The sequence below is a fragment of the Protopterus annectens genome, chromosome 1.part2, assembly GCF_019279795.1.
Source record: "Protopterus annectens isolate FY-2018-M chromosome 1.part2, PAN1.0, whole genome shotgun sequence".
Taxonomy (NCBI): Eukaryota; Metazoa; Chordata; order Ceratodontiformes; family Protopteridae; genus Protopterus; species Protopterus annectens.
In genome coordinates, this window is record NC_056727.1 from 842651742 (window position 1) to 842666567 (window position 14826).

Consider the following 14826-nt stretch of genomic DNA (forward strand, 5'->3'; position numbering starts at 1 on the left):
GCCACTGCTGCCTGAATGCACTCTTTTTCTTGCTATCACAATTCTGCTGTGGGGTATATGCTGTGATTATGAATAGTGTTCTTTTCTTACGCTGAAACTTCATTGCCATGAGTCTGTCACTAACTGATTGCCATGAGTCTGTCACTAACTGATTGCCATGAGTTTGTCACTAATTCTGATGACAGCCCCCTCTGTCTCCTGAAGTCTCTTCATAACCACACTCCTTACACCATTTCTAATCTGGCCTTTCCCTGAGTAGTAGACTCTGGATCTCAAGCCAAATAACGTTGCTGTACTGCACTTCTATATTGTGTCCTAGGTACAGTGGATGTCCTGCCTCATCTTTACCATCATGTCATCCACTTCCAAGCTGTATCCTGTTCGTAACCTATACTGAGTGTAGAAATCCTTAGTTTATGTTTGGCAGGATTTATATCCAACTTTTGCTGAATAAAGCTTTAGCAGGTCACACAAGCTGGCAAATGGGTAGTGGCCAGCCAATAACTTATTGACCAAAATCTGATTTTTTTTTTATGGTAGGCATACACTCATCAGTAAGGGCATATAGATTGTTCCTACCATTAGGATGGGTCCATAGTGTAGGTAGGAGTAGGCTGGGACTTCAACCCTTTTATCATCGGCAAATACCCATGTACATGTTTGGCAACATTAGTCAACATGACCATATGAGCTGGAGTCAGTTTTTGCTCCACTGAGCGGCTAGCCCTAGCACAATACTCAGTCTGTGATCCATGTTCTCCTATCTAGGGGATACTGGCACCACATTTAATGCCCAAAGCAGTTGGTCTATACAAATCTTCCCTTGATAGTTACCATCTGGATTCCTTGCTGCAGCCCACAACTCAATTCTTGGTTCTAAGCTTTCTGATATACAGCTGAAACAGTTTTCTTGTACTCAAATGAAGTCACTAAGCATTTTTAGCTAATTTTGCTCTTAACTCAAGAAGACAATGTATGTTAGCTAGTGTAATTATTCTATATGATGTTTTATTACCATCATTATAAACATTGCATCCTTGAAAATGTTAGTTTTTGTGGTCTGTTTACTGTTGAACTTCTTTACTATAGACCTAGTTTTTTAATTTGCTCACATGCATATACTATAGTTAAGAGTTTCTTTTCTGAAAACATCTCTTTTAAGCCACTATAATTGGCTTACTGACATCATAGTATTTTAAAGTTAGAGCATTTTTTGACAACTTAAAAACTCTTCTCCTATTCATAGCTCAATTCTCAGGCTATGTTGTGGTCTAGTATTTCATACAGGTGTGTATATCTTTGTCATAGTAAGTACAAACTTAGCAAGACACTCCATCATTTCTTTCAAGCTTTGGTAATTGAAATGCAGGTCAGATTTTCCTGTATCATGTTTCAAACCCTCTGATGCCAAGTTATGAACCTTCTGCTTCAGACTTGTCATATTTGCAATTATTTGCTTAGGACTATGCTGTCTTAGTTAATTCAGCAGAAATGTTAGTCTCTTGACATGCAGTATTTGTATCTGAGCCAACATTAAAAGGTATTTGGCTATGTACTGTACCTTTAGGGATTTCAAGTGCCTGGGCTGCAGCCCGATGGAACATCGATTCTAGTAGACTACAAATGAATGTCTAAGGATTATTTATCTTATTAGTTTCTTTTATTAAATGTACACAGTTTTGTAGGTTGCTTCATCTACCCTTACCAGTCAGAAACCCTTGTCTGCATATAATACTGAGAAAAAAGACGACAACATCCAGCATTGTTTAGACCACTTCTTCAACTTTATGTCATGGTTAATGCTGTCTCTTAATTGCTTTATGCAGATGTTCTGAATGAATACAAAGGCAAATGCTATCCTTCACAACAGTGACAATACGGTTCATGCTTTCTTTTTTTTCAGATTAGTTATTAAATATAATTAAGGTTTCCATTAGCTTCAGTTTCCATTCAGCTTTTCTTTTCTAAATGTTGCAGGTGCTTTTTCTCAGTGCATATTACCATGAGCAAGTCATCATGTTTTTCTTTTTTATATGTCATCTTCTGACAATCTTCCTAAGCCTATGAGTGAGTCAGCATAATTGTGCGTGATGTCATCACTGCCCTCCAGTGCAGTAACTCAGCTACATCTGTTATTATGAGATTGACTGAACACATATGCTATTTGCATTTGCGCTATGATTTCTTTTTTATAATTTCTAACATTTAAAAAGCCATAGAACCTAAATGTTGGGAAAAGTGACACCTTTAATAGCAACTGTTTGAAATGACTAAACTTGTTGTTATTTTTATACTGAAATGTCAATGTTTTTTTTTCTGACCTTATAGTGTTGCCTGATGGTCAGAATACTTTAACAATGTGCAGCTTTATGTTGAGTGACAAAAAACTTAAATTCTTTCAAAGTACTTTCTGACAAAATATTGTACTTTTCATCAATATCTAATTTCCATGTTTTAACATCTGTATTAAATCCCTTTATTTCTTTCTAATAATTTGCTTTATATACCTATCTCACTGTCTTGGATACATTTCTGTCTTCAAAGTATCAGATCTTTTCACATTAAATTACAAATAAGCATTTCACTTTTATATTTTATTTCAGCAACATGCAAAATCTTTCAAAACATTTAGTTGTGCTTTTACCCATCTTTGAACAACCTGTCACTTATTAAGATGGCTTCTGCAAGCGTGATTTAAAATTGTGTAATGTTTCCTCCTATCATGTTTGTAGCTAAACCTACTGCAGTAGGTTTAGCTATAACCAGCAAATGAGCTAATTAATACCAGCATTGCTGCAGTACGTACATTGTCTTTTTCCTACCCCTTACTTTTACAATGCACACTGTCTTCATTTCTCATTTTTGTCTTATTACTTGACTCACATTTTATTTTATACACACATATTTCTCTGTTAATTATTTTATCCATATACTGGTAATTTTACTTGATTTGAATACATCCATAACATTTCACAAAGTCAAGTCTGTCTTGGTAGCCTTTCCATTATTTTATATTTCTTACCCCATGTTTATTGTTGTGAGAACCATGCAACTCAGAAATCTCAGTCTTTGACTTTGTTCTTCAAGTCAGTTATATATGAATCTATAGTTGGTGTAGGACCTTCTAAACTAATAAAGATCAAGTGTATGGTAAATGGAAAATTATTTTTTAGTTGGTAATAACTGAACTGAATTAACTGAAATAGCTACACTTATCTGTAAGTGCAGATAGTTTATCTTTATCTTTATAAGGAAATTAAAATATTTAAACATCTTTATGGTTACTTCAGCATCAGGAAGTAAGAATGGCATAAACCTATTCAGACCTTTCAGGCTGCTTGATATTTCAGTGGTGGGGTGTTTGTACTGCCAACAACCTGAACTGACGGATGGACTTAAGATGAATCTAGGTCTGGCAAGGTGGGATGGGGGGTTAAGATGTAGTGGCTCATAAAGAGCTCTCCTACTTGAAGGTGGGGCTTGTGGAATGTTTATGTCTGGGATACCACTGGTGGAAACCAGGATCCTTGCAGGCCAATACGTCTCAAAGTCAATAGGCATGCCTTTCCTCCAGCTAGTGATTATGAATTGCTGCCATGAGATGGATGGCTGATAGCTTTACACATGCACCTTTATGTGGGATCACTCATTTCTTAGGCCTAATCAATAGTTACCAATGACTCTTCTTCCCAAAGAGAAATAAGAAGGGTCATCTTTGGGAAACGCATTGAAGAGAAATTATGAAATCAGGAGCTGGATAGTGATAGGATCAGAAGTGCAGTCAAAGGCTGAGTAGGGTTAGGAGGAAAGTTAGTTAAAATATAAGCAAATAAATTAACATCTACAGACTTCTCAGCTATTTACGTAGAGTGTAGAAGGATCCATTACTTCATTTATATTGTAGAGGTATTCGGAGAGGGTATGATACAGGTCATTCTTACAGTTTTGTAAGTCTAAACAAATAAACTCTGGACAGCAAATATCTTCCTCTCTTCTGCACATGTATTTCATCAGTTTTGGCAGGTATTTCCTCCACTCTGACATATGTCATATCAAAATGCTTAATACATAACGCACTGAGACAAGATGGCGTCTCTATTTCAAGAGTTAATATTCTCAATCTTGTGTGTACCACATGACATCTTAATAACTGTAGCTAGATCATAACATCTAAAAGTGCATGCCCATACCAAACAGTAATCAATTTCAGTAGTTTTAATTAATTGACATTATTTCAAATTAATAGAAATGTTTGAAGGTTCTGAAGACATCATTAGACTGTCTCATATGATTTATGTAACAAATTTAGTACATGCATTTGGACATATGGTTACTAACAGACTAAAAACTTGAGGTTGATTGAAGGAAGCTTTGTACACAGTTGGGTGTTTTTATGTGTCCTTAAATATAGTAGCAATAATGCTGTTTAGAATTAATGTAGAGTTAAAGGCAACAGTTTAGTGCAATGAAAGAATCCACTACATCAAGGTAATATTTACAGGAATATACAGGTGGCTCAATAGGTGTAGAATGTGTTTTGTCACTAAAGTGACCAGATTCATTAAACAAAAATTGTCTGATGGACAACAATTTGAAAAATATCGCTGAATGCCATTTTCAAAGAATAATAGCATAAGATTTTTTTTTGTTTGTTTTTGCAAGGAGGCAAGCCATCCTGCATCCCCCATATTGTGTGTCACCCATCCAACTTATATATACAACATTCTATAGTTTTACAAAAGTGGAAAAGGTACAAAAGCTAATGTTTGCTAAAAGTAGCTTTCAACAATGTTTCCGTAGCTGTGTTGATCATTAAAAGCTTGACAGGTCCCCAGAGTTTCCCACCCTTTAACAATAGGCAATTAGTTTAAGGCTAGTTCGGGTAGTTGCTCTTTCCCTAAGACCCTTGTACACTAGGCTGCGGATGATTGCAAAATGATATGACCAGAACAGCTTGCATTTGTATGTAAACAGTTACAGGTATCTTATAATTAAACTGTTTATTGTCTACATGTTTAATTCTTTTTCTACACTTCTTTTATATTCAGGATTGTAAATTCACATTGGAATTTTGAATATGCATTTTGAAAAACATAATTGGTTATATTTTTTCCCTGCTGTTCCTACTCTTTTGCTGATGGGAAGGTCAACTCACATGTAAAATGGCACTGCATTTACATATGTAGCAAAAAACACATGTAGTATGTACTATAGAAAATGCATTCAGAAACTCATCTACTTTTTAATATTATCCCATTGAACATTTGTCATATGGTTCTCCTGTAAAAAGACGATGTTAGATTTATCCTGAAAAATCAGGTGCATAACTAGTTTCTTTTTATTAATTTCTTGAAGGCCATTTACATTCCAGGAATTCCCACTAATCATCATAATTAGATTCAAAACATTGATATATGATAGGATAAATTAAGAAAAAAGCCCTACTAGGGACGGTGCAATTAGTAAACACATTTTTTAAACTCATCTGCTTTTTATAAGCCAGTACAGTCACATAATACTTATGGATTCCTTAACCTAAATAAGTGCATGAGGATCCAGATTTGTATTTAAAGCAATAATGATCAAAATTCAGTAGTGTGATTACTAATGCGTAATTGTCTGGATTTTTCACAGAAAAATGAACTAATTGTAAAAATGTGTATTTCTCCTTTCCCCATGTCAGTGTGACCTCAGAGTTGGTATAATTATGTAATGGGGGAGGTGCAGCCCCCAACTTCCCATATTGGAAAAACGTTTTGTTGTGATTTATTTTTTACTTCCAAAGGTAGTTCTCATTCATGAGGTCTCATTCATTTCTGACAACACTTGTTTGAGGAACTTACAAACGAGACACTTTCTTGTAAGGGAACCATGTGCATGCAGTGCATCAAACAAATAAAACATTGTCTCTTGAAAGTATTTTTCTACAAGGAGCACAGTTTTTCACAAGAATACATGATGAGCTACAAGGATACAGATGTCATCTCATTCCTTGGGTGAAACGTAAAAGTGATGCTATGATATTAAAGCAGACAGTAGTTGAACGGGTTGGTATGTAAACAGGATTCAAGTGAAACAATGTCAGCAGTCAAGATTTTGTGACAGAAAATCTACACAACAATAAATTTCCATCCATTTTTGTACAATGGATGAAAGTCTCTAAAGTTCTACTTAAGTATCAGATGTATGCTAATGAACAGTTGTATTAACAGCAGTCTTCAAAATGCTAAGTTGACCATTGACTGCAGTTTAGAGCAGTCACTGAGCCACTGATCATTTTGACAAAAAGCATTTTTAAGATGTATGATCCATACAGATCAAATTACTTATGGATTTTTATTCTGCCAATGAGTGTTTGCATGTAAATTTTCATATCAATAATGTATTTATCATGAAAATATATGTCAGATTTCAACATTTCTGAAAGTTTCCCAGTATAATTTTGGTGTAATGGCTAGATTATTCTCATATCACCATGGATTTTTGAATAGTAATTCAAGCCGCGAGAGAAATCTAAAAGCGTAGCACCTGGCTAACAAACTTCAGCCATGGCATAAACATTACATGAAGGAATGCACAACACAATTATATCTTACAAGTATGCTGCAGTAAATAATAATACTTTCTACATCGTACATAACCCCAAGACATTGGCTTAATGATATAACTGACAAAGAGAACTTGATCACCTGGGTTAAAATGCAGCAATCTGGAAATAACAGTTCTAGCCTATGTATACTAATCATGTGCATGTCATAAATATAAGGCTACAATTGCTTATTTTACTTACTTGATATGTAAATTGAGTGAGTGATCTGGTCCAATGACCATTTTCAGCCACGATCTGGGCCACATGGCAGTTAGTACTGAAAATGTTAGTGTAAAACTAAATACAAAAAGAGCTTATGCACAAAATGAAAATACATTACTTGAAAGAAAACACTAACAATAATACATAATTTATTTAAAAAAAGAATATGTAAAATGTTCACAAAGTAAAGAAAATAAGTCTTATAAAATTTAATAAATCATTGCAACTTTAACAATTTTGAGCAGTAATTTAGACAGTCATATACTCCTCCTTCCAAGCTATTTTCCATTTGTTCATAGTTCATAGTTCATGGGTTAGTACTAAGCTAATGTATCTCTAGACTTTGACTATAATAGGTTATTGGGGATCTTTAATGCTTATATTATTCTCTAAGATGTAAGTTTCCCTGTAAGATAACTGCTGTTTTATAAATGCATAGTTTTTATACTAACTGTTATACATATACCTATACTTTACTGCTTCCTGTAATGACTTACAGTTTTTTCCTTTGTATGTTTGAAAAGTTTGTAAAATTCAATAAAAATATAGTTGAAAAAAAAAAATAAAACAGCTGACCTTATTTCAAGCCTGCATAAACTAAAGCACTGCTGCTGATTCTGTGATGGGTGAAGAAAGTAAACTTATATATATATATATATATATATATATATATATATATATATGTATAGATTTTTTTTTTGTCTGTGACTTGCTGATAGACCTGCTTTCTATTTTACCTGCTCCATTTTGTTTTCTGTTTTAAGAAATCTACTTGGCCTGGTGATTTTGTTCTATGTGGGAGATAGACACTTAAATTACCTAGACTGCACACTTCACATGTTTTTTTCATTGATTAAATTGTCTATTGAGTGATATTTAAATAAACACTGCAGTTCTGGGGCTTTGTCTTTTTGTTAAAAGACTTCAAGCCAGCATAAACTAACACTGCTGATGATTCCCTGCTAGTTTTCCCCACCCATTATCCCCCTTGTTGATATGGTTTTTAAACCTAGTGATTTTAGGTTTCCACCTCCTACTGTAAATTGAGCTTAACAAGCTCCTCCCTTTGTACACTGCTGTTAATATCTTGAATTATTTATTTTCCTTTCCTTGTGCTTATATTAAAAAAATGCATTTTGCCTCTCATTGTCTTTTCTACTGACTTACTTGCTCTGAATTCATTGTCTAGCTAGCTGTTGGATAAAGTAGTATATTTTTACACTCTAGCAAGTGGATTGTATTTTCCATCTAGTGCACTGAGAGGTAGACTGGTCTGTTTTGGTTGGAGAAACACATGAGATTTCTGCATTTAGTTTTATTGGCTGGAAGGCTTATTAATCAGCTTATCTTGTTTTTAGCACCTTATAAATTATGTGCAATTGAGTGGCTCTTGGCTCATTTATACAAAGGAAGTACTTTTATTGAACAATCACACTTTTATAAGCTGTTTAAAGTACACTGCCATATCCATACATTTATGTTTGCTTGTGGTAGCATTGCATATCTTTTAAGATTGTTTGTGGTAGCATTATACTCTGGATACACCTTTACTATGCTTTTATATTAGGAATACTAGGATTATTCATCTAGTGGCAGTAGCTGTTTAACTCATCTGTCTGAAATGGGAAGCACACAAAAGGGCTCTAAATATATTATTGGACTTCTCTTATGTAAAATGACTGTACTTTAGTAGTTTCAAAAAAGAAAAAGAAAAAAACTGTACTGTCTGCTGCTTTAAGTAGTTAATTGTACTTATATGTGGGTTTATGTGTTGTGTCCTTAGTGTGTGTGTGTGTGTGTGTGTGTGTGTGTGTGTGTGTGTGTGTGTGTATGTGTGCGCTGACAACCTGTTTGGCATTCAAGTTTTCTTATATGAAAGTCTTGCTTCCAATTTTATAGTATAACTAAATCTCTCACATAAAGTATTTGTTTTAGGAGTAATACATTCTATTTGATAGTTGTAGGGCTGTTGCAAGTAGTTTGTCTGGTCTTTTGTTACACTTGAGTTCCAAACCAGCTATTCTGCATTAAGAAGGTGTTTTTTCTGCCTTGTTGTGGCAGAAGTGGGTGGATCTACTCTGTCTGAGTTGGAGACTGCTGGCGAAAGGCTTATTGTGTGCTTTTCTGATTGGTAATTAGCTTAAAACTTGTTTCTTTTTGCTCATATTTAAGCCTCGCATTTGTGTGGTGCTCATCACACAGAGGTGGTTAGCAGTACCTTGTATAGACCCAAAAGCCTAGAAGCTCAGTCTTTCCCTAAAATGCAGTCAGTGAAACCCTTCCAAGCTTTGTTGCTGCTCTATGAGCAACTTAGTTGAGCAGTGAACAACGTTGTCTTATTGATCATCCTTAGCCTACGCAAAGTATAGGTCCCTGTTGTAGTCTCTGTGCTAGAACACAGTCCTGTCAAATTAACCAATACCCTTCCCCAATAAAACATACAGTAAGAGCCTGCTATCATGGATGGGCAGTTTCCCATCATCTCTCTGGCCAGCTTGAAAGGCATGGGCATCCTGAGTCAATGTAACAATACTTTATGTGAGAGATTTAGTTACAGTATGAAACTGGAGGCAAATCTCTCATATAAAGACAAATTAAATGCCAAACAGGTTGTCAGCACACACACACTTCCCACACTAAATAAGGACATCACACATAAACCCACATATGCAGAGGTACTCTCTAGTAACTTACCAAATGATTAAATGCCTCACAAATGGAAGCCTCTTACACACATAACAATGCAAACAACAACAACAACATGTAAAAACACACATGCCAGTGTCTCAACAAATAAGCCCGTAAGGCATAACACCACAAGACCTAATGTATTGGCCATAGGTGACTCCATTGTATGACACACAGCTGTTCCCCTCACTAGGCTGGATAAGGAGTGGGTTACAGTTAGCTGTCTGTCAGGTGCCAAGATCCATCAAGTCACTCAAGCACTCCAGTCATTCAATCACAAGTGCTGGTATGACTCTCTCATAGCCCATATGGGATGGATGACTTGAGACATGCCTCACTTGACTATATGAAGAGAGACATGACTGAGCTCTCAGAATATGTGTTACAGGCAGGTAAAAGCCTAGCCATAAGCGGCATTCTACCTTCTCCAAAGATGATGCCACAGTACAAACAAAATATGATTGACTTTAACAATTGTCTTAGCTTCTGGTATCAGCCCAAAGGGATCCAGTATCTATCATCCTGGGAAGACATGGTCAACAGGGAATGCTGCTTTGCCAGAGATAGTCTACACCTGTCACCTCTAGGATTTTAGATACTGACAAAGGCATTGGCCACCCCTATTGAGCCTTTTATAGACAGTGTCAAAATTACTAACCTCCCAACATAACAAAACCCTCTCTAGTAAACTCAAGATAGTGTTGATTAATGCTAGGAGTCTAAACAAGAAATTGCACTCCCTGGAAGCACTCCTTACTTTGAAAAGTGTTGGCATCTGTGCAGTCACCAATAAATGGTTCAAAGGCACAGAAAACACCTCAGCCATTCAGGGCTACAATGTGTTTCATATACTGAGACCACAAACTGAGCATGAAAAAAACAAAACAGGAGGTGTATCCATCTTCATTAAGGATAAGTACAACTCTAGACTGGTCAAACAGTATGACCCTCTTAAGTTATCCCATGTCCAATTAACTATAGGCAAAACTCCCTACCACACTGTAGCTAGCTGTAGGTCCCCACCATGAATCAAGAAAAGCATACCGCATACCTGGATTTACTGAAGTCATGTCCTATACAGCCGAACACCATACTCATGGGTAATTTTAATTATCCTACAATCGACTGGGAAACATACACAACTACAAACATGCTGGCTCAGATGTTCTTGAACTTTGTCAGTGCAAATGCTATGGAACAGCTAGTCAGCACACCCACAAGAGGCTCAAATTCCCTGAACATAGTACTCACTAACATGGGAGAGCATTGCACCCCTCCAGTGTGATGTCCTCCCTGGTAAGATCAGACCATAAATCAGTGTTGTTTGATGTAATTATAAGATCAGTTATCCCACCAAACTCAAAAACACTTAAGAATTTTCCAAAGACAAATTGCCTACTATTAAGTAATGGTATATGAAGTTTCAAAGCCCCCTCAAATGCAGATAACATAGACTACTATGCAGAGGTGTACACCAGTGCCCTGTATAACCACTTAAGCAGTGGTATAGAATTGGCTGTACCTGACCAGATTAAAACCAGGTCTTGCTGTAAAAACAGGCCACCCAGGTGGACCCTGGTATAAACAGGTTATACAACAAGAGAAAGAAACTAATCTTCAAAAACAATAGGGAACTGGATCCACAGAGTTAGAAATCCCTCTCTAGCTTAAACAAACAAATCAGAGATCTTGCCAAGTCCTCCAAAACTAATTATGAAGTAAAAATAGCCTCCCTAGCTAAGGATAATCACAAAGCATTCTTTAACTATGCCAGAAATCTAAAAGGGAATACCCAACTATGTACTGAACTAGTTGTGGATGGCACCACCCATACTTAACTGGTGGTAATAGCCAACCCGCTAGCTGATATATTTGGAGCAAACATCAACCCCCCCCCCCCGTCCCCTCCAATTATTCCTCAAAGTATACCTGCCACCATTCCTCAGCTTATTATCTCAAGATAGCATATTATCTTGACACTCTCTAAGGGCAAAAACACAGCATCAGTCAGACAAGACAACATCCCAGGTTAACTTTTAAACAACTTAAAAGGTGATCTAGCAGGCCCATTTGGATCCCTGTTTAACCACAGCCTGCTAACTGGCTATGTTCCAGCAGAATGGCGGACAGTGACAGTAATCCCTCTGCACAAAGGGTGGCTATCAACTGACCATGGGAAGTTTAGGCCCATAAGCTTGACTAGCCTCATCTGCAAGGCCATGGAAAGAATAATTTTGGACCTTATTAACAAGGACATAGATAATCTCCAACCGCTGGACCCAACCCTGTTTGGATTTGGTAAAGGTAGATCATGCTTGTTAAACATGGTTGACATCTTCAAGAAAGTCAACAAGGCCCTCGACAAGGGAAATACAGAGCATAACACTTATCTTGACCTAACCAATGCTTGTGGCACAATCCCACACTCAGATATTATAGAGAAACTCTCCCAGTTGGGAATTAACCTCTGCATTACCAGATGGATACCGACTAGCTCAATGACAGGAACCATGCTGTCAAAGTAGGTGACTTCACCTCTAGCAGAGGACCAGTCACCAGTGGTATACCACAGGGTTCTGTCCTGGGCCCCTTACTGTTCAGAAATTATTTCTCAGAAGTCCAGGCAATCTTGTACAGCCTATGGCTGACCAAGTTCACTGACAATTGCAAATTGGGAGCAATCATTGAGTCCCCCAGTGATGTTAATATACTGCAGACTGGGTTAACACAGACAAATGATTGGTACCAAAGCAACAGGATAAAGCTAAATGCAGAAAACATGCATTAATATTCCCTTTGGGAAAGCTGACATCCTGCCAGTTACATTATAAACAGCACTCCCTAAGTGAAGACCCAGCGGTATATGATCTGGGTCCTCAAGTTGATATAGCAATCTGAACTTTGACCATCACATATCCACAGTAGTAAGGAAATCCTTCTATGCGGTACATCTTATAAGTAAAGGCATTGCATCTAGATCTAAGGATGTTATAATTCCATTATACTTGGTCCTCATTATACCAATAACTGGGTACAATGCTCCCTTTGTATATACCTAACCAGACACCTGCAACAATTGGAGAGAACACAGAGGTTTCTCATCAAGAAATGATAGGGTATATAGAACAAGTCTTATGTGAAAAGACCAAATGCCCTGTCACAATATTCTGTCTCCTACAGGTTGCTTATGGGTTGACCTCTGCCTGGCTTACAGGGCAGTCTCTGACTTGGCCCTGAGGGAAATGCTACACATTCATAAATCAAACTGCATGTGGTTCACTCACTCCATGGATCTTAACCTAGCCTCTGACATGAGCAGGTCATGCAGGAGAGATAGATGCATCTCCTAGAGAGTGACATTTCTCTGGAGCAAGCTTCCAATTCACATGAAAAAGTGACCCTCCCTGACCTTCATCAAAAGCAACCTAGACTAATGGATGGGTGACAGTAAATTCACACCTGGGGTGGTGCCCATGTCCCTCCTGGACAGAGGACGTTGTTATTAATTACCATAGACTCTTACCTCTGCAAATTTCACTCACCTAACCACTGACAAGTGGGGCAACTTGGGATAAATATGGCTAGGCTTGAAAGGGCTCTAGGGCCATTAGCCTAGAACCTTCTATGAACTTATAAACAGTAGAGGAAGAGGAAGAGCAGTGTATGTATGTATGAGTAGGAAAGTAGGTATGAGTGAGAAAGCAGACTACAAGTACACGTAAGAAAATAAAGTACAAATGTATTACGAGAGATGAATATACTTAGTAATGAAGAGAAAAGTATTGGGTGTGTGTGTAAAACATTTAATACAAGTTGGACACTAGAACCGGAGTATGGAGTATGATGGTTAGATACTGTATGATAGACCTTTAGTTGTACTGTAACATTATCAATCACCAGCTGTGTATGCTCATTGAAGGAGAAGGAGTGGTCTAGTCACAACCCCAAATACTTGCATCTGGCACTTTTTTGTTTTTAATTAGGTTTTCCATTGGGCATATACCTTAATATTGTCATTTGCTAGTACCTGTTTGCTGGTACCAAATAACATACAGGAAAATCTATTATTGTTTATTGAGAGTTTAGTGTTGTTGACCCAGTTGCAAAGAAGGCTAAAATCACCTTGTAGTCACCTCTCACTTTTCCTTTTATTGTAGAAGTTGCTCTTATAGTAACTATATCATCATTACAGAAGTAACAGAAGAGGATGGAAGAGTATTAGCAAGGTTATTTTTAAAGAAGGGAAATGGATTTGGTCTAGTACTGATGCCTGGAGAACACCAGCTATGAGAGTTTATGAAGAAAACTGATTACCAGATACAACAGTCAACATTATGATGCTAACACATTTTATCAACTTTACAGTACTGTATCTAAAGCCAAGAAAATAAAGTTTGTGATTTAGAAAATAATAGTCAATACATAGAAATGGCATCTTGGTGTCTACAAATTATTCGCTTTAAGACTGTTTTCCATGTTTGCATAAAATGCATCAACAGCAGTATAAACTGCAGTAAGAGAGGTCTATATTAGAAGACCAAATGTTTAATAGTTCGAATCACTAAAGACCTTAATGATCGAACTATTAAAACATTGAATGTTCGTAAAAAAATAGAAAAAGAAAAAAGAAAAAGCAAAGGGTGTAGGCAGGGTGCCCCCCACACCCCAGCTACTTAAATATACCAACTCCGAGACCGCACTACATTGAAGTAAATGGAAATCTCCCCTTACGGAGATTTCCATTTACGCATTTGAGATTCTGAGTGTTCGCTATTGTCGTGTCGACAATATCAGATTTGATATTGTCAGCTTTCGACAATGTAATACAGACCACAGTAAGAGTACTGTCATTTTCCCTAAAACCATGCTATCCTCTGTTTAGTAGAGGTGAGAAAAATGGCAGCTATGGATTTTGTTTTCAATAGCTATAACCACCAGACTTATTTTGGGGGTACTTAATGCCGATTTTCAATGATCATACTGATTACTGTGATCTGTCAGCATGCTTTTTGTTGAATATTAATATATGATCATTGTATTATTATAATTGTTGCATCTAGCTCTCAAGTACTGAGAACTGATTAAATACAGATGTCTGTGAAGAATAGAGCTATATAATTAAAATGGTGAGTGATTTGCACCAGAGTGTAAAAATGAGTGATATTAGAGTGAAGTAGCAGTAATGTTTGTATGACTTTGCATGGAACTATGTCTCATGCTTATGTTTGGTATATTGTATGTATGCTTTTGTTAAATAACAGCAATAAAGTGCTTTTCAAAAAATGATCCAAAGTGATACACTTACTGCTGAATTTTGTAGCACCACG